Here is a 21,317-nt window from a genome sequence, read left to right on the forward strand (position 1 = left end):
TTTTTCTTCTTTTTTATGTAGATGTCTAGGGTTCCAGTACTATTTGTTGAAAAGACTATTGTTTTCTCCATTGTATTGCCTTTGCTCCTTTGTCAAAAATCAGTTGACTCTATTTGTGTGGTCTATTTCTAGACTCTCTAGTCTACACAACAAGAGGGAACATAAGCAGAGGAAGTGGGAGAGGGAGAAGCAGGCTTCCTTCTGAGCAGGGTGCCTTATGTGGAGCTCAATTCCAGGACCCTGGGATCATGACCTGAGCCGAAGGCAGATGCTTAACCAAATAAACCACCCAGGTACCCCAATGTACTTACTCTTCTATTATTTTTTATTATCCTTTATTATTATTATTACCCTTTTAAAATTTATTCTTTTGTCAATACTACTATCTTGATTATTGTAGCTTTATAGCAAATCTTGAAGTCAGGTAACATTGTCCTCCAAGTTTATTCTTCTTCACCAATACTGTATTGATAATTTTGGATCTTGTGTGTCTCATATTAATTTTAGAATCAGTTTGTTGATATCCACAAAATAACTTGCTGGGGTTTTTATTTGAATTGTGTTGAATTTACAGGTCTATGTGGGTTGGGAACAACTGACATGTTGACAATATCAAGTCATCCTATCCATGAACATAGATTATCTTTGTATTTACTCAGGTACTCTTAGCTTTCTTTCATAAGAATTTTGTAGTTTTTCCTTTATTAGATTTTGTATATATTTTGTTAGATGTATACCTAAGTACCTAAGTATTACTCCCCCCCGTGCTAATGTAAATGATATTATGTTTAAAAATTCTAATTGCTCATTGAAAATAAGAATAGCTAAAATTGAGTATTTTGCTATGTGCTAGTCACTGTTTTGAACATTTCACATTGCTATCTCAATGTATACTCCCCCAAACTCTTTCAAAATATGATGTCAGGGATCCTTTGGCTTAGGTCATGATTTCAGGATCCTGGGATAGAGACTCACACTGGGCTCCTCACTTAGTGGGGAATCTGCTTCTCCTTCTCCCTGCTCATGCTATATCTCCAGTTCTCTTTCTCATTAACTAATTAACTAATTAATTAGCTAAAATATGATGTCAAAGGAAAAATATTTTGCATCTTGTAAGACTAATAATTTTTAATTAATTTTTTTTATTAACATATAATGTATTATTTGCCCCAGGCATACAGGTCTGTGAATCATCAGGCTTACACACTTGACAGCACTCACCATATCACATACCCTCCCCAATGTCCACAACCCAACCACCTTCTCCATACCCTCCTTCCCACCAGCAACTCTCAGTTTGTTTTGTGATATTAAGAGTCTCTTATGGTATAAGACTGATAATTTGATGTTGTCACTTCCAGCGAAGCTAGAAGTAGTGAACTGGCATCAAAGATGCAGCCATGAGATCTGTGTGTAATTCACAATGTCAACTAGATTGGTAAAAAAGTTTTTAACCTGAATCATCTCTGCCTCATACTCTTGCAGACTGTGAATTCCAGTTTACTTAATAAATCTTGGTATCTTCTGACATGGATAATCTTTTAAAGGATTGGATTAGTTAGAGGGCTGGGCTAATTATCTGATAACTATGATTTTGATATATATTTATTCATGGTTTTCATATTCCCTAGTAAATTATCAGAAAAAATGCCTTTTACACCAATAGAATAGTAAAACTTCCCTACTGGTGTGCTAGGATTATCAATTGATGAAAATTTGTTCTACACACAAAACACACATACTAGCACATACAGAAGCAATATAGATATGATATACATTATAAATGTAAAAACAGATTTAATATATGGATGAAAAATAAGCATATTGTTCAACATCAGTAGCCATTAGGAAAATGCAAATTAAGACCACAATGAGATATTATCATAAACATATTAAAACAGCCAAATAAAAATGACACCAAATGCCAACAAAAATGCAGAGAAATGGGATCTATTGCTGGTGGGAGTGTCAAATGGTACAGCCACTATGGAAAATTGTCAAATTTTTAGAAAACTAAATGTATGGTTACCATATATCCCAACAATTGCAAACCTGGACATTTATCCAGGGAAATAAAAAAAAATTATGTTCACACAAAGCCTATACAAGAATGTCCACAACAGCTTTATCCATAATAGCGAAAAACTAAAATAACCAAAATGTCCCCAAACAGATTAACGGTTAAACAAACCATGCCACATTTTCAGCAATAAAACAGAACAAACTTGATGGACACAACAACTTGGATGAACCTCAAGGGAACTCTGCTGAATAAAGGAATAATCTCAAGAGCTCACATATTGTATGATTCCACTTATATAACATACATAAGTGACAAAACTATATATATGGAGAACAGATTAGTAGTTGCCAAGGATTAGGGATGGTAGTGGGGAGTGAGTGGGTGTGACCATAAAGAAACTGTATGAGGGCAATCTTTTTTGTAATGGCATAGCTCTGCATCTCGATTGTGGTGATGCTTATACAAACCCGCACATGGGATTAGATAATACAGAACTTCACACACATATTGTATCAGTGTGCTATCCTGGTTTTGATACGGTACTATAATATATAAGAAGTAAACACTGGGGAAAAGTGGGTAAAAGGTACTTGGGACTTCTCTGTACTTTCTTTTCAACTTCTTACTACTCTATAATTATTTCAAAAGAAAAGTTTAAAAAAATCTTAGCCTAAAGTATGAAATGCTTATAGTAATTAGAAGATTAGAGAAACAAAAAAATAGCCAAGGAACTAAGTATTTTATTTTTGAGGAATAGTAGAACTAGGTAGAGTGAAGAACTACAAGGGTAAGGCATGGTGATTGTCTTAAAATGTCTGAGAGATTGCTCTATGCATGAACTACTAATCTTGACTTTCAAACAAAATGAAGAGAATGAAGAATAAAAATTAAAATAAGGCAAAAACTAGGTTTACATTAACTCACTAGAAGGACTTTGAAATCTCATTTAACTGTGAAAGTAGATTCCATGATGTGAAGTTCCCTCACATGTGTGGGAAAGATAACTGAGTGACACACAGACTGTTCAAATGTGGCCAAATATTTAGCTCCAGAAGCAGGTGAGAACATAGAAAGAGAATCTTTCAAAATTAATGAAAAACAAAGTGGGAATACTCCCGAGTAAGTAAAGATTGAATAGTATTCTATACACTGTTTGCTTATAAGTAACTTCCTCTCTTTCTGTTATTCACATTACTTAGTGCTGTACTATTCCACTCAGCACCACCAAAGCTGTCAGAATATGCTCTCAGTAGAGAATCTGAAGTTAATTCGCACTGATATATAAGTTAAGAAGGGCCAAAGAATGCCCATTCCCTGTAGAAATGGCTGATTACCTCTTATTGTTATTTCAAGTGTTACTCACTACATACATTCTATATGGTATTTCATAGGAAAATAAAATGCTTGAACTCTTTAGAAATCTAAATCATTGTATTTAGGGATAAACTAAGATAATTCCAATGTAACTTTTTTTTAGATTACTTAGAGTTGTATTTTTATATTCTTTCTTTCCTCCATCATGTTTCTCAACTTATTAAAGATACAGGATATATAACTTCATTGGAAGGACAGATACAAGCTAGAATCAAATAATTACTTAGTTTTGTCACATTATATTATTTTTTTAACTCCTATTTCTAGAAGGACAATAATCTTAACAAGTGTTGATCCTCAAAAGACAAGCAGGAAATCTATTAATGAAGTAAAATACTGCAATAAAGAAGAACAATTCCTTAGGATAAAATTACTCATATTCTTTTTAGAAGGAGAAAATCAGGAGAAGATATTATTAGGGTTTTAGTTGGGAATAAGCAGAGTTTATAATATAATAACTTTGGATTGTGAGCCAAGGGAGGCTGGTATCTTGAAGCCAGATGAATGATCAGGAGTTCATCCTGACCTGCCAGTTGTTCAAATACCTCATAGTCTCATCTTCTAGAAGCAAGTACTGAACTTATTTAACTACAGAAAGCATCTATTGTATGTTTTCTTATCTCACTATTGTTTAATATAGGGAAAAGAAAGGATGCCTGGTCCCAGAGTTCATTAACATGAACACAGGAAAATATGTTGGTTTCAGTTCTCATAAGACTTTTCTGAGAGAGAAAAAAATTATATGAATTCTCTATTTTCTCTTTTACATGTCCAATGCCAGACCCAAGGACTCTATATCATGGTTATTATAATTCAGTGGTAGAGAACTCAAGATAAGATTAAAAAAAAAAAAAAAAACAAAACAAAACAAAACAAGCAAGCAAGCAAGAAAGAAAACCCAAAAACAAAACAGAAAACTTCCGAGTATGTTGGACAGGATAAGGGGAAATCTTGAAACAGAGGAAACAGAAAATGGCTGCTTCATGTTGTTTTCTCCTTATGTCCCTTGGATGTGCCAAAATACTGGACAAGTCAAGTATAACAGTGAAACAAAATCCTGAGAGCTAAATAACAGTACCTTTCAGTAGCTAAAAAGAAAAGCTAAAAGACACTCACATGCTGTCACTTCTCGTTCATTATTTTCATTAGTAGCAAGTCACTGTGGCCAGCCCACATCCAAGGGAAAAAAAGTTCAGCCTCATCTCTTGAAAGGAAGAATAAAAACCACAAATTCTGGAGGTGTTTTAAAATCATCACAGAGGTTAAGTGTTTTAGGAGTGCTGATTAAGAATGTTGAAATCAACCAGGAGTCAAGAAATGTGGAAAGAATCAAGATGCCCTTCGACAGAAGAATGGATAAAGAAGATATTATGCCTCCATCAGAAAAGTTGAATACCCAAATTTGTATCAACATGGATGGGACTGGAGGAGATTACGCTGAGTGAAATAAGTCAAACAGAGAGAGTCAATTATCATATGGTTTCACTTACTTGTGGAGCATAAGGAATAAAACGGAGGGCACTGGGAGATGGTGAGGAAAAGTAAGTTGAGGGAAATCGGAGGGGGAGACAAACCATGAGAGACTGGACTCTGAGAGACAAACTGAGGGTTTTGGAGGGGAGGCGGTGGGGAGCCTGGTGGTGGGTATTGTGGAGGGCATGTATTGCATAGAGCACTGGGAGTGGTGCATAAACAATGAATTTTGGAACACTGAAAAAAATTAAATAAAATTTTAAAAATAAAGAAAAAATACTTTAAGCATTCTTACACATGTACTTTAAACGTATACCTTACTGTCCATGGATAGTAATCAATATACACAATTCTACACTGTTATAAAAATAGAAAGTTAATTTCAAAGACAATGCAATTTTGTTAATGTGTATATTTTATACTTTATCACACCATCTCATTTATTTTCACCTTCATATTTGTAAGTAATTTTTTATTAAAAATTGGATCTGGAATTCTGGGAAAGATGGCAGGTTGAATGCATCTATTAACCTTCTATCTTTCCTTCCTGAAACTCATTGTGATATGAAAAAAAAATTAAATTGACATAAATTCAAGTAAGTGAAAGAGAAGAGGAAAAGATACAAGAAGCACAATTTAGGAAGTAGGGAAAAAGTAAACCATACTAAAAGACCTAATTCAGAGATCTAGATAACAAATAACCATCAAAAATAACATTGTTTAGTCACTAAGGAAATGCAAAATTTGAAACCACAGTTATATTGCTATTGCATATCTATGGAGACTGCTAAAATTAAAAGACTGACAATGCTAAGTGCTGTATGGGATACAGAACAAATAGAACTTTCATATTTTCTCATAGGAAGTCTTAGTAAGAAATAATTTGACAATTTTTTACAAAGTCAAACAAATAATCATATTACCTACATAGCAGGTCTGTATTAGAGTCATAGGTCTGCTCTAACAAATCACTATAAACTAGGTAGTTTAAAACAGCTAAAATTTATTCTCTTAAAGTTCTGGAGGCTAAAAGTTCTTCTCTAAGCTCTAGGAAAGAATTCAATTCTTCCTTGCCTCGTCCTAGTTTCTGGTGGTTGCCAGCAACCCTTGGCATTCTTGGCTTGTAACAGCATCACTCCAAATTTTACCTTCATTTTTTTTTTTTTTTTTTTTTTTTTTTTTAGATTTTACTTATTTGACAGAAAGTGAGTGAGTAAGAGAGAGAGGACGAGCAGGGGAAGTGGCAGAGGGAGAGGGAAAAGCAGACTTCCCACTGAGCTGGGAGCCCAACACAGGGCTTGAACCCAGGACCCTGGGATCATGACCTGAGCTGAAGACAGCTGCTTACCCAACTGAGCCACCCAGGCACTCCTACCTTCATTTTCAAATGGACTTTTCCCTCCCGCAATGTCCTTTGTATCTCTGTATATCCAAATCTCCCTTTCCTGACAAGGACACCAGTCACAGGATTTAGAGTCTACTCTACATAGCATGACCTCATTTAACTTGATTGTATCTACACAGACTCTATTTCCAAATAAGGTCACATTTATAGGTTCTGAGTGAACATGAATTTTGGAAGACACTATTCAACCCAGGAAAACTCTATTCATAATCACTCAAAATTGGAAACAACCCAAATATCCTTCAATTGACAAATGAATAAATCTGCTTAGCAAACTGAAAGAATTCCTCCTTGTCTCTGAGAAATTCACATTTTGTTTAGAAATAGTCTCACTGCAGCATCAATATTAGAATAATTAAAAATCATCTTTCAACAAGATAACAGTATGATAATTAGTTTGCTATTTAACAACAATTAATTTAGTTATTATTACCAACTGTACATTATGAGAGGAATGAAGGGGATAAAATCTAAGTAAGGCAAAAAACCTTGATGTCAAAGGAGCTTAAAGAACAGTAGATCAGATAGGTTTTGTTTTAAAAGAAAAAGTGAAACTGATCTTCTCACGAAACTGATTATGAGCTCTGTATGAAAATGAATACTTTCAAGGTTCCAAATAGTGATTTTAATTCTAATTTCTGCATATGATATGTACTGCTTCAGTCTTCAATTCTACCACCTGCCTTTTAAGAGTCTCTTTTGGAAGTCTTCAACCTCCTGCTCCATTGTACATCAGTGAGGAACTCCTGAGCCAGGAGGCTCCTTTAATTCCTGTGGCTATGCCTGATTCCTTTCCCTTTCATTATTTTGTTATTTCTTTCTCTTGAATTACCTTCTTCTTCTCAACTGTTCTCCAAATCTCATAAAATCCCATTTAAGTCACATCTCTTCTACATGGCCATCATTTTAGAATACAATGAACTCTCTTTTCTCCGAAAAATAATATAAATAGACTATTACACTTCCTTCAGGTCATCACTAACTTTGGTGGGGCCTCGGTAGGAGTATGAATGAAGGCACGGTTCTAAATTTAGACCAAATATCTAAATATTTAGACACAAATCCAGCCAATAAACCATTAAATCTACTGTATTTTCTCTTCTTAATTTAAAATTATTTTCACATTGACACAATTGAGAGATGTGTGCAAAGTTTTAATTTTTATGACTAAAGAAAACAGTCTCTAGGGCAATGAATTTAATTGTTTTTGAGCATATCTGTGTGCTTTGCCTGAACACTGGTAATATTTCGATAAGTAATCAAATAAATTAACATATATCAGAAAGTAGTATATGCTTATTCTATATAAATTATTTTTTCTTCTATTAATTTTGGTACAAGTACAGGTTTTATTGTTATACCCGATATTTTACAGAATCTGTTTTAATGAAAACAATGGCAAATAAGACTTTATGAATTATTGTTGATAAACTACTCTCTAAGGAAAATAATCAATCTTTAGATTTAAAAATAATGTAATTTATATATTCTCTTCAAACACTGGAAAGGAATCAGTAAATACTACAAATAACTTAACTTCATCATATACAAATAACTGTCACTTACATCGCAATTTCACTATCCTTAAAGTAATATATAGCTCCGTATAACAGTACAAAGAAAAAGCCTTAGTCTCCATGCATGTTATGTCCACACATACATATATACAAATTTAAGACCAATGACTGTTTAACACTACAAAATGTTCCTCAAGATATATGTACAACTGCTGTAAACGCTGAACTAAATTAGGAGTACTTTCAGGACCTCTATTAAAACATAAGAAAAGCTAATTTGTCTTTGCCCTTTCCAAAGACCTTAACCACTCAAACCTTAGTTGTGTGTGGAAGCAGAGTCATCCCAGACATACTGGCACCAGTCACATCCTGCTGCCATCAGGACACAGTTGCCAGAGGACAGAGAGTTCCAGTGAAGAAGCATTCTCTGGAGCCTGAGAGTGTTGCTCATGCGCATGGGCTTTAAAGAGACACAAATCACACCCTCCCAATACTGAGAGCCAGAACCCAAGGGATAGGCTCCAAGTTGATGTCTTTTTTTGTTTGTGATTTATAGGCCTTTCTAAGTAAAATACCAGACCCATCTTATTTTAGTGGCTCTGCATTTTTCTTTATTTTTTCTCACTTTATGGTCCTCAAAGTCAGAGCAGGAATACATAATTTCAGTTCAGTAGGCTGTCAGGAAAAAATTGAACTACAGTATTTTGCTATAATACGACAATACAGTATTCAAAATATTAAATATTAAAAATTCAAATTTAATAGGGAAAAAACCCCACATAAGTTGCTAGGAAAGTTATCTCAATTTATTCACACTCAAAATTTTAAGTTTAACCTTTCATTTTAGGTTACCACTACCTACAAATGTACCTAAAATGGTGAAGTGTTCATTCGTGGTACTCAGAAACTATTAGCTCCTAGTAGGTAAAAGGACCAAGTGTCAGTATTGTGGCTAATATGTTCTATATGGAAGTGATTTAACTACACACTTGAAATCCTAGAGGTCTTTTTCCCCAGCACAGCAGGTGGAAACGATCCAACTAATATATGTTTCATCAGCTGAGGTACATTATTGACTGATGATCAGAACACTTTGGCTGTTTTACAGTGGAAGCGTAGTGTCAAGAAGAAATAAATGCTTGAAATTCCCAATCTTTCTCTCATACTCTCTTTCTCATCATTACCATATGGTGATTTCATTGTGTATTATTAGTCAATTATTATGTTTCTGTATCAGGATATCACTTAATTGATTTATTCTTGATATAAAATAAATGTTAACCAGTAGGGAGGGGTTGAGATATGTACAACAAAATCTAATATTTGGTAGCACTGTTCAGAGAAATGGTTCCTCAAAAAAAAAGTGTACAACAAAGTGCTATGTGGATTAATAGAATAGTATGAAAATAACTGAAGCACTACTTTTGTTGGTAATTGGGTATATTATAAATATCATTTCTTGATATTTATCTGCAAAGATATATTTTGTATTCTATCACATCGAGTCCTCTAATTAGTTCCATTATTAAGAAAACTTGGGAAAATAAGGGAAAAAATTGACAAAAGAGAGAGCTGAATAAAATACAGATTTCTAAATGAGACAGAAAAATTATTTTAGCTAATTTGTCTCACTTATTTTGAAGAAACTGAATAACATATGTAATGAGTTTCTTTCAGTTTCTAAATTAATTTATATATTAACCAGAAATATGTATTAAATATACTCGGTTGTATTAATAAGAAAGAAATAGAGTCAAGAAAAATTTGTTAAACATATTCAGGCCATGTTACTTCCATTAAAAAAATATGGTCAGTTAAAAAATATAATAAAAGTTGGTATTCTGCTTAAGAATTGAGTTGGAAAAAACTCTCTCATTTCTATAAGGATAAAAACCATAACTTTTAAAGAATCTGATTTTTCCCTTATTAAAAATTGGCATAAAAACAAAGTGGATAAAATATTTTATAAAATCTTCTTAGTTGTCTTTTATTTTACTGGTCTCTTTTTATGAAGGAATAGTGCATAAAATAGTGCTAACTGGACCGCTGGTAATTCTGTGGTGAATTCTAACAGATTCTTACCACAGCCACATGAAAGGTTCAAATCTTAGTTGAAGAAACCATTTTGAATTTTATTTATAAGTCTTCAGACTTCCTCTACAAAATCATTTACAAGAGAAACTGATAATTTTTAAAGAGTGCTACCCCTCACCAATCCTGTATTTTCAGTATATTCGAAAGTTATGACTTTATTTATACATTTACTTTCTTTACAGAATAGAAAGACACTGAAGAAAAATAAATCATGATAATTTGTGTAGGGAGAAACCAGTAAGAAGCAAGTTGCATTATTTATTACCAATTCATGGTAAGTGCCAGAAAACCCAGCAAAACTATCTTTTGGGGAAAAACATGGTTCATATAACTAAAAAAATCAAAGGAGTGTCTGGATTCAGGCTTCATTTTATTTTCAGATTCAAACATTCTCATGTGGACTTTGTTTCTTATTTTATGATTTTCTCACCTCTTCTATTTCTTAGCTCCATTTTCATTTAATTTTTTATCCTATGTTCACCAGATAGCTGTAAGTAGTCCTGGCCAAACCATCCCAGCTTCAAGTTGTGGTGACCAAGAAAAGGCTATTTTGTCCGACCAAACAGCTGAGGTACAATATATTTTGAATAGGGAGATAAAGAGAAATCTATGGACAAATGGAATGTCTCTCTGTGATTCTATGAGACACATGACAAATTTTCTTTAAATTTGATCAAATCTGACGAACTCTCAAAGTATTTGCCAATAGATGACTATAAATTACATCCTCATAAGGTGACAGATGTGTGTATTTACGCACATGATGAAATGCATGAATTTATTTGTCAAAATTTGAAATCCTTGTTTTTTAACAATTTACCATAAAACGTGTTTCCTAAATTCTCCATTTCAGAGAATTATAATGATATGAATTAATAGGGAAGTTGCTCTTGGGAGTCTTGAAGGACACAACAGGGAGTTAAGAAGGTACTTGGGATATTATAGTGTGGGATTAGACACCAAAATGTGAAGTAGGAGAACCTAAATTAAAAAAAAAAATTCCCATCTTTCTGTTTATTCATGAAGATGCCTTTTGGAAACAGTAAAACTTCTTTTCATAATGCCTAGGGATGCTGAAAAGCGGGGAGGATTTTGCCATGACATCTGTTCCTTATGGAAAATGAAGCTAGCCTACTGATTTTGCACTATGCAATTGTACCATTTCAATATATTGAGAAAATATAATTTCAACAATTCAAATTATAACAAATTGCAAATAACTATATCACTTTATTCTGTATCCCAATAAAGCAAATGTGTCAAAAGTGAGAATGCTCTGCATGAGATAGAGAATCAGAGCGAACACAATTAACACACCAGATTGATTGCTATGCTCAAATACCAATATAAAAGGGCACCTGGGTGGCTCAGTCAGTTGGGGATCTGACTTTGGCTCAGGTCATGATCTCAGGGACCTGGGATCAAAGCCCATGTTGGGCTTAGAGCTCAGCAATGGGTCTGCTTGTCCCTCTCCCTGTTCATGCATGCTCTCTCTCTCTCAAATAAAAAAATAAAATAAAATAAAAATATCAGCATAAAAGACAGAGAGTTTTGTCAAAGTATTATAATAACAAAGTTATAAACATTGGCCATTTTTCCTGTTTTCTTTAAAGTCAGGGCACACTTAATATTTCAAGGAGTAAACATCGGTAGTCAAAAAAGTTTACATTATAAAACCTAGAAGATGCAAGGCATTTATTTCCAAGAGGGAAATAATCTACTAAAAATGTCTATGTTTATTTAAATAATTTAAAGTAGAACTGTATGGTCCAAAATGAAAGCCACTGGTCACATATGACTAATGAACACTTGAAATGTGGCTAGTGTAACCTAAGAACTGAATTTTTAATTTTACTTATTTAGACATAAATGTATAAACTAAAATGTTATTTTATTTATTTTTTTTAAGATTTTGTATGACAGAGAGAGAGATCACAAGTAGGGGGAGGCAGGCAGAGAGAGAGGGGGAAGCAGGTTCCCTGCTGAGCAGAGAGCCTGTTGCGGGGATCAATCCCAAGACCCTGGGATCATGACCTGAGCTGAAGGCAGAGGCTTAAGCCACTGAGCCACCCAGGCACCCCATAACTGAAATTTTAAATTATTACTCAATTCAATTACTGGAAATGTTTCAGGAAGTTGCACCCCATAACTGAAATTTTAAATTATTACTCAATTCAATTACTGGAAATGTTTCAGGAAGTTTGGAAGAACCTGAGTATGCAAGTCTACTTTGTAATCCAATTTTATTAAATGTAAATATAGATCATGTATTCTCTTTTTTAAGATTTTATTTTTAAGTAATCTCCACACCTAATGAACAGGGGGTGAACTCACAACCCTGAGATCAAGAGTAACCTGCTCCACTGACTGAGCCACAAGTGCCTCTAAATCATGGTACTAATAGATTCTGTACTAAGAAAATAATGTAAAATATCTCACAAATAATTTTATATTGATTACATGTTGCTATATTTTAGATATATTGGAAATAAAACACATTAAAATAGATATCTATTTTACATTTAATATGAAATAATAATGTATAAAATATATGTATTATATATCAATTTATTTATGTACTTTTAATTTTTTAAATGTAAATACAAGAAAATTTAAAATTGCATGTGTCTTGCATTTTACTTTCTTCAGAGAGCACTATTCTAAAATGATACATGATACCTATCTTGTACATGAAACTACTTTTCTCTGTCCCTCTTTTCCTCCCTTCCTTCCTTCATTTTTTGTTTCCTTACAAAAAGACAAGGATGCTTTTTTTTTCCTAAATGTGATTTCAGTTTGGATATGTTGTTAATATAGACACCTGTTAATTTATTCAGATTATTGTTACTATTTTTCAAGATATCTCTCTATATATATCTATAGGTAGATATATATATAACTTATATATATATAACTATGTAACTATAACCATGTATATGTATATACATATATATATGATGTTTATATATAAACTTTTTTCTGCAAAGATTTTAGATCTTGAACATTGGCTTGTTACATTAAACATATATCTATCTCTAGCTCTATCAATTCATTTCTATCTATAAATAGATACTTATCTATAACATTATAAGGAAAACATAATTGAGACACAGGGTCCATCAGATTATCAGAATAGAACAATAAGAACTTGACTTAAAGTAATAGCAGTATGAATCAACAGAAGATAAGTAGAATTTGATGGTAGATAATGAGATGGAAAACTCGTTAGAAATAAGATCTACTTAAATCATTAATTGTTCATGAGCTCAAGTATTCTTTTTCTTGTTAAATATGTTACTTAAAAGAGCCATCCATATTTTATTTTCCCTTACATTGTCATGTTGATTTCTCAATACCCTAATTCAAACCTGCTTCCTCCAAAGCCTTTATGTAGCATAATGATAGGCATCTATATTTGTATTTATTGAATTGTACTTATTGACCACTTTTTTTTATAATATAGGAGGAAATGATAAAATCAAATTATGTACTTTCACTTGCTTAAAACTTTTCACCTGAAGCAAACAAAAACAAAAAACAAAAATGTGCTTTTGGTGAAATTATTTTTGAAAAACAATTATGTTGAACCAACCCTGCAGCCCTGGAATAAATCCCACTTGATCATGGTGAATAATCCTTTTAATGTACTGTTGAATCCTATTGGCTAGTATTTTGGCGAGAATTTTTGCGTCTGTGTTCATCAAGGATATTGGTCTGTAGTTCTCTTTTTTGGTGGGATCCTTGTCTGGTTTTGGGATCAAGGTGATGCTGGCCTCATAAAATGAGTTTGGAAGTTTTCCTTCCATTTCTATTTTTTGGAACAGTTTCAGGAGAATAGGAATGAGTTCTTCTTTAAATGTTTGGTAGAATTCCCCTGGGAAGCCGTCTGGCCCTGGGCTTTTGTTTGTTTGGAGATTTTGGATGACTGTTTCAATCTCCTTACTGGTTATGGGCCTGTTCAGGTTTTCTATTTCTTCCTGGTTCAGTTGTGGTAGTTTATATGTCTCTAGGAATGCATCCATTTCTTCCAGATTGTCCAATTTGTTGGCGTAAAGTTGCTCATAGTATGTTCTTATAATTGTCTGTATTTCTTTGGTGTTAGTTGTGATCTCTCCTCTTTCATTCATGATTTTATTGATTTGGGTCCTTTCTCTTTTCTTTTTGATGAGTCTGGCCAGGGGTTTATCAATCTTATTGATTCTTTCAAAGAACCAGCTCCTAGTTTCATTGATTTTTTCTATTGTTTTTTTGGTTTCTATTTCATTGATTTCTGCTCTGATCTTTATGATTTCTCTTCTCCTGCTGGGTTTAGGGTTTCTTTCTTGTTCTTTCTCCAGCTCCTTTACGTGTAGGGTTAGGTTGTGTACTTGAGACCTTTCTTGTTTCTTGAGAAAGGCTTGTACCGCTATATATTTTCCTCTCAGGACTGCCTTTGCTGTGTCCCACAGATTTTGAACTGTTGTGTTTTCATTATCATTTGTTTCCATGAATTTTTTCAATTCTTCTTTAATTTCCTGGTTAACCCATTCATTCTTTAGAAGGATGCTGTTTAGTCTCCATGTATTTGGGTTCTTTCCAGCTTTCCTCTTGTGATTGAGTTCTAGCTTCAGAGCATTGTGGTCTGAAAATATGCAGGGAATGATCCTAATCTTTTGATACCGGTTGAGACCTGATTTGTGACCCAGGATGTGATCTATTCTGGAGAAGGTTCCATGTGCACTAGAGAAGAATGTGTATTCTGTTGCTTTGGGATGAAATGTTCTGAATATATCTGTGATGTCCATCTGGTCCAGTGTGTCATTTAAGGCCTTTATTTCCTTGTTGATCTTTTGCTTGGATGATCTGTCCATTTCAGTGAGGGGAGTGTTCAAGTCCCCTACTATTATTGTATTATTATTGATGTGTTTCTTTGATTTTGTTATTAATTGGTTGATATAGTTGGCTGCTCCCACGTTAGGGGCATAGATATTTAAAATTGTTAGATCTTCTTGTTGGACAGACCCTTTGAGTAGGATATAGTGTCCTTCCTCATCTCTTATTATAGTCTTTGGCTTAAAATCTAATTGATCTGATATAAGGATTGCCACTCCAGCTTTCTTCTGATGCCCATTAGCATGGTAAATTGTTTTCCACCCTCCGAAGGGCACGTGTACCCGAATGTTTATAGCAGCAATGTCTACAATAGCCAGACTATGGAAAGAACCTAGATGTCCATCAACAGATGAATGGATCAAGAAGATGTGGTATATATACACAATGGAATACTATGCAGCCATCAAAAGAAATGAAATCTTGCCATTTGCGACGATGTGGATGGAACTAGAGCGTATCATGCTTAGTGAAATAAGTCAATCGGAGAAAGACAACTATCATATGATCTCCCTGATATGAGGACATGGAGAAGCAACATGGGGGGGTAGGAGATAGGAGAAGAATAAATGAAACAAGATGGGATTGGGAGGGAGACAAACCATAAATGACTCTTAATCTCACAAAACAAACTGGGGGTTGCTGCGGGGAGGTGGGATTGGGGGAGGGGGAGCGGGCTATGGACATTGGGGAGGGGAAGCGAACCATAAGAGACTATGGACTCTGAAAAACAACCTGAGGGTTTTGAAGGGTCAGGGGTGGGAGGTTGGGGCAACCTGAGGGTTTTGAAGGGTCAGGGGTGGGAGGTTGGGGGAACAGGTGGTGGGTAATGGAGAGGGCACGTTTTGCATGGAGCACTGGGTGTTGTGCAAAAAGAATGAATACTGTTACGCTGAAAAAATAAATAAAATGAGAAAAAAAAAAAAAAAAAAAAAAAAAAACAATTATGAACTGATATTTTTTAAAAAAGATCTTATTTATTTATTTGAGAGGGAGGGAGGAAGAATGAGCAGGGTGGGCAGGGGGGTTAGGGGCAGAGGAAGAAGCAGGCTTCCCACTGAGCAGGGAATCAGATACTGGGCTTGATCCCAGGACCCACGGATCATGACTGAACCAAAGGCTGGAACTTATCCAACTGAACTACCCAGGTACCCCATGAAATTGATATTTTAAATGTGTTCATTATTGTGTTCAATATTCCAGTATTAGTAAGATTCACACAAAAATCTCTATCTGGTCATGTTTCTACATACTCATCACGTTGAATGTGAAGCAGGAAGGAAACGATTTCTTCCTTTGAATCTTAATTTAGCAATCTTTAAGACTTTTACACTTTAATATTTAAGTGGTTTTTTTTTAAGTAAATACCTAGTTTTTGATGTGGAGCTCTAGAATTTTAACACATTTTAAGAATCTGTAAACATTACCGCAACTGATATTCAGAACAGTACCACCACCACCAAAATCCTTGATGTTATCTCTTAATATAGTCACACACTAATCCAATCCCTAATACTTAAAAAACGGATCTATTCTCTATCATTTTGTCTTTCTCAAAATTACATGTAAAGGGAATCACATAACATGTAACCTTTGCATCTGGGCATTTTTCATTCAGGATAATGTCCTGAAGTTTTAAATTGTTTCACGTGTCAGTAATTTCTTGATTTTAATTCTTGAGTAGTATTACATTGTATGGATGTACTACATTTGTTTCTCTGTTCATCCATAGGGTATTGGATTTTCCAGTTTTATGAACAAGCAATTTTTTATAGAGTTAAACAAACACTTAACTCTCCTACCTAGGAATTCTATTCTGGCATATTTACACTAGAGAAATAAAAATTATGTTCATGCAAAAAATATTCACACAGATGTTCAGAGAAGAATTATGATCAGAATTTGCGAGTTCTTTATATATTCCCAATGCAAGTCCTTTACTGGGTATGTGATTTGCAAATATCTTCCCTAGTTTGTTATTTTCATCCTCTTAACGGGGTATTTTACATATCTTTTTAAAATGTGATCCAACTTGCCATTGTTTTTTGGTGTGTTTATTGTACTTTTGGTGTCAAAAAATATCTAAAAATTTCTTGTCTAACCTCAGTTCACAAAGGTTTCACCTGATTTTTCTTCTGAAGGTTTTATAAGTTGCTATTTCATATATAAGTTGATCATTCTGTTGGAATTAGCGTGAGTCACCTTTATTTCCTTCAATATGGATGTCTAATTGATTGTTCTCACATCAAATGCTAAAAAGAACATTCTCCCATACTTTTTCCATTACTACCATACTTTTGTAAAATTTCAGTTGGCCACTCTTGTGGGAGTCTAGTATTCTATCTTGTGTCCATGATTTGCATGCTTATCCCTTTGCCAATAATGTACTTATTAATTACAACTGCTTTATTGTCGGTCTTGAAATTACTTAAAGTGTTCCCCCAAGTTTATTCTCTGTCTCAAAATTGTTTAATCTATTCTAGGTGCTCTTTATTTACACATAGATTTTATCATCAGATTATACATTTATAGTGACCTACTATCCTATTGTGGCTTTAACAGGCATTACATTAAATGTATATAGATCGATTTGGGAATATTAAAATATTTACTTTATGGAGGTCTTCAATCCATGAACATAGTATATGTCTCCATTTCTTTTGGTCTTGTTTATTTTTTTCATCAGTATTTTGCATATTTCAGGAAACACTGTATACATGGTTTGCTAGTAAGTATTTCAATTTTTTGGACTATTTTATTTTATTTTTAATTATTTATTTCTTATTTTTTAAAAACATATAATGTATTTTTATCCCCAGGGGTACAGGTCTGTGAATCACCAGGTTTACACACTTCACAGCACTCACCATAGCACATACCCTCCCCAATGTCCATAATCCCACTCCCCCTCTCCCAATCCCCCTCTCCCCAGCAACCCTCAGTTTGTTTTGTGAGATTAAGAGTCACTTATGGTTTGTCTCCCTCCCAATCCCAACTTGTTTCATTTATTCTTCTCCTACCCCTCTAACGCCCCATGTTGCATCTCCACGTCCTCATATCAGGGAGATCATATGATAGTTGTCTTTCTCCGATTGACTTATTTCACTAAACATGATACCCTCTAGTTTTGGACTTATTTTAAATGATGTTTCTTAAATCTAAATTTCCAATTGTACATTGTTACTGTATAGAAATACAATTATTTTTTGTTGTTGATCTTGTATGCTGCAAACTTCTAAACTAATTATGTGCATATTTTTATAGACTCCTGGAGAAAGTCTGCATAGACAATCATATTGTTTGCACAAGGCGAATGTTTTGCTTTTTTTCCCCCTAGTCTTTTGATTGAGTTTTTGCAATGGTTAAGACATTCCAGTATGATGTTGAATAGGAATAAGCAGCATAAAATTTTTGCCTTGTGCCCACTCATGAAAGAGAACATTTACTTTTTTACTATTATCAAGTATGTGTTAGATATATAGAGTTAGATATATAGATATATATATCTGTTACTGTGTTAGATATATATAGAGGGTTTTTTTGTTAATGCCTGTTATCAGGTTGAAGGTGTACTTTTCTATTCCTGATTTGCTGAGAGCTTTTATGATGAATTAATGTGAAATTTTTCTGAATTATCGAATATGATTTTTTCTTTAGACTATTAACATCACATATTGTATGATAATGAGCCAGTCTTGCACTTCAGGAATTAACTCTACTTGGTCATTATATATTAGTCTTTACTTACCTCTTTTATCTGTTTATTTGAGTGAGTTTTGATAGTTCATGTTTTTTAAAAAATTGGTCAATCCTCAAGTGTAGAATTTACGTTTGCAGAGATTTTGGTTTTCCTTATTATCCCCTTAATGTCTATAGGGCCTATTGGGATACGGCTTTCTTGTGTTCTTTTAATAACTTTCTATTGATGTAAATGTAATAATACAAACTTCTCAGTTTAAAACAACAGAAATTTATTTCACAGTTTCTTGTAGGTCAAAAGTCCAGGCATGACTGAATTGGATTCTCTGACCAGGATCTCAAAAGACTGATATCACATTGTTGACCTAGCTGTACTCCTTTCTGAAGTCTCCTTTCGAGTTCAGACAATTGCTGGCAGACTTTACTTCTTTTCTTTATCATTGTAGAAGGGAAGCCCCCATTGTCTTGCAAGTTGTCGGCCTGGGACCTTTCTCAGTTTTCCAGAGTTCCTCCTAACCGAGCCTCCCCCAAAGCCACAAGATCTCTCAAACTCTGAACTTATGACTTCTTTCTCTATGATTTTTTTGCCCCAAGTTTAACCAGTTTATCTGATTAGGTCAAGGTCATCTGGATAAGCTCTTTTTCAATTAATTCAAAGACAGCTGTTCAGTACATTTATTTATACGTATAAAATCATTTCTGCTACACAGCAGAATATAATCAGAGGGGTGAAATCCCATCATTATCTCAGGCTATGCCTACAATCAAGGCAAGGAATCATACAAAGCATTGACATTGGGGGAGACAAAAATGGTAGTCATCTCATACTTTTTCCTACATTAATTTCTGATATTTTTTGTCTTCTCTCATTTTTCTTTTCCTCAGAGTACAGGTTTACAATTTTCATTTATCTTTTCAAAGAACCAGATTTTGATGTCACTGACTTTTCCCTAATTTAATTTTCAATTTCATTGATTTCTGCATTAGTTATCTTAATTATTTATACTTTCTGATTACCATGGGTTTATTTTCTCTTCTTTTTCTAGTTTTTTAAGTAGGAAGCTTAAATTATGGTATAAAATCTTTCTTTTTTCTAATGTAAATGTATAATGGTATAAACTCCTTCTAATCATTGCTTTATCTGCATCTCACAAATTTATTTTTGCAGGATTCTTTTGTCTCCATTCTCAAGTTCAAAATATGTTCTAATAATAAGAGACTTCTTTTTTGACCCATTGATTATGTTGAAGAATGGTTTTTGTTAATTTTTTTTTATTTCCAAATGTCTCATTATGTTTCCATGGTCAATCAGTTATTCATTTCTAACAATTTCAGTATGAACTGAAGAATTCGCCTCATGGTGTTATGTTGAACTTCTACATTCTTGATTGGTTTCTATATACCACTTTTATTACTGAGAAAGGAGTGTTAAAATCTTGATTTAGAATTGTGGGTTTGTCTATTTCTCATTTCAAGTCTGCCAGTTTCTGCCTTCTATATTTCAAGTTGTGTTGTTCAGGGAATGCACATTTAGAACTGTTATGTCTTTTTAGTAAATTAAAACTTTTATCATTATGTACTATTTCTTTTTATCCTATCCTTTTGTCCTTTTTATCCTATTTATGTATTTCTCTTTATCCTAGGTAATTTCTTATGTTCCAGCTTTCTTTCTGATATCATTTCTGTCTGAGGAGTTTTCTTTAGCAATTCTTTTAAAGCAGATCTGCTGAATGGTACTGGTACAAAAACAGACACATAGACCAGTGGAACAGAGTCCACCAGTGGAACAGAGTCCAGATATGGATCCGTGACTCTATGGTCAAATAATCTTCGACAAAGCAGGAAAAAATATCCAGTGTGAAAAAGACAGTCTCTTCAATAAATGGTACTGGGAAAATTTGATAGCTATGTATAGAAGAATGAAACTCAACCATTCTCATACACTATACACAAAGATAAACTCAAAATGGATAAAAGACCTCAATGTGAGGCAGGATATGTCAAAATACTTGAAGAGAGCATAGGCAGTAACCACTTTTTCGATATCAGCCACACCAACTTCTTTCAAGACATGTCTCCAAAGGCAAGGAAATGAAAGCGAAATGAACTTTTGGGACTTCATCAAGATCAAAAGCTTCTGCACAGCAAATGAAGCAGTCAACAAAACAAAGAGACAACCTACAGAATGGGAGAAGATATTTGCAAATGACACTATAGACAAAAGGTTGATATCCAAGATCCATAAAGAACTCCTCAAACTCAACACCATAAAAACAGATAATCACATCAAAAAATGGGCAGAAGATGTGAAAAGACACTTCTCCAAAGAAGACATACAAATGGCTAACTGACACATAAAAAAATGTTCATCATTAAGCCATTAGGGAGATTCAAATCAAAACCACATAGAGATATCACCTTACACCAGTTAGAATGGTCAAAATTAACAAGACAGTCAACAGCAAGTGTTGGAAAGGATGTGGAGAAAGGGGAACCCTCTTACACTGTTGGTGGGAATGCAAGTTGGTGCAGCTACTTTGGAAAACAGTGTGGAGAGTCCTTAAGAAATTAAAAATATGGCTACCCTATGACCCGGCAATTGCACTACTGGGTATTTACCCCAAAGATACAGATACAGTGTAAAGAAGGGCCATATGTACCCCAATGTTCATAGCAGAAATGGCCACAATCACAAAACTGTGGAAAGAGCCAAGATGCCCTTCAACAGATGAATGGATAAGGAAGACGTCCATATATACAATGGGATATTATTCAGCCATCAGAGAGGATGAATATCCAACTTTTGTATCAACATGTATGGGACTGGAGGAGATATTATGCTGAGCGAAATAAGTCAAGCAGA

General features: G+C 33.9%; 1 long non-coding RNA gene across 1 annotated transcript; it reads left to right on the forward strand.

Annotated features, from left to right (window-relative positions):
• The first annotated feature begins 240 nt into the window (after positions 1–240).
• On the forward strand, positions 241–20,228 carry LOC123925465. The gene is made up of 4 exons (XR_006815019.1): positions 241–293; positions 10,069–10,160; positions 10,371–10,457; positions 20,098–20,228. It is a non-coding gene; the product is annotated as an uncharacterized LOC123925465 (long non-coding RNA).
• The last annotated feature ends 1,089 nt before the right edge of the window (positions 20,229–21,317 follow it).

The sequence above is a fragment of the Meles meles genome, chromosome 15 (assembly GCF_922984935.1).
Source record: "Meles meles chromosome 15, mMelMel3.1 paternal haplotype, whole genome shotgun sequence".
Classification (NCBI taxonomy): domain Eukaryota; kingdom Metazoa; phylum Chordata; class Mammalia; order Carnivora; family Mustelidae; genus Meles; species Meles meles.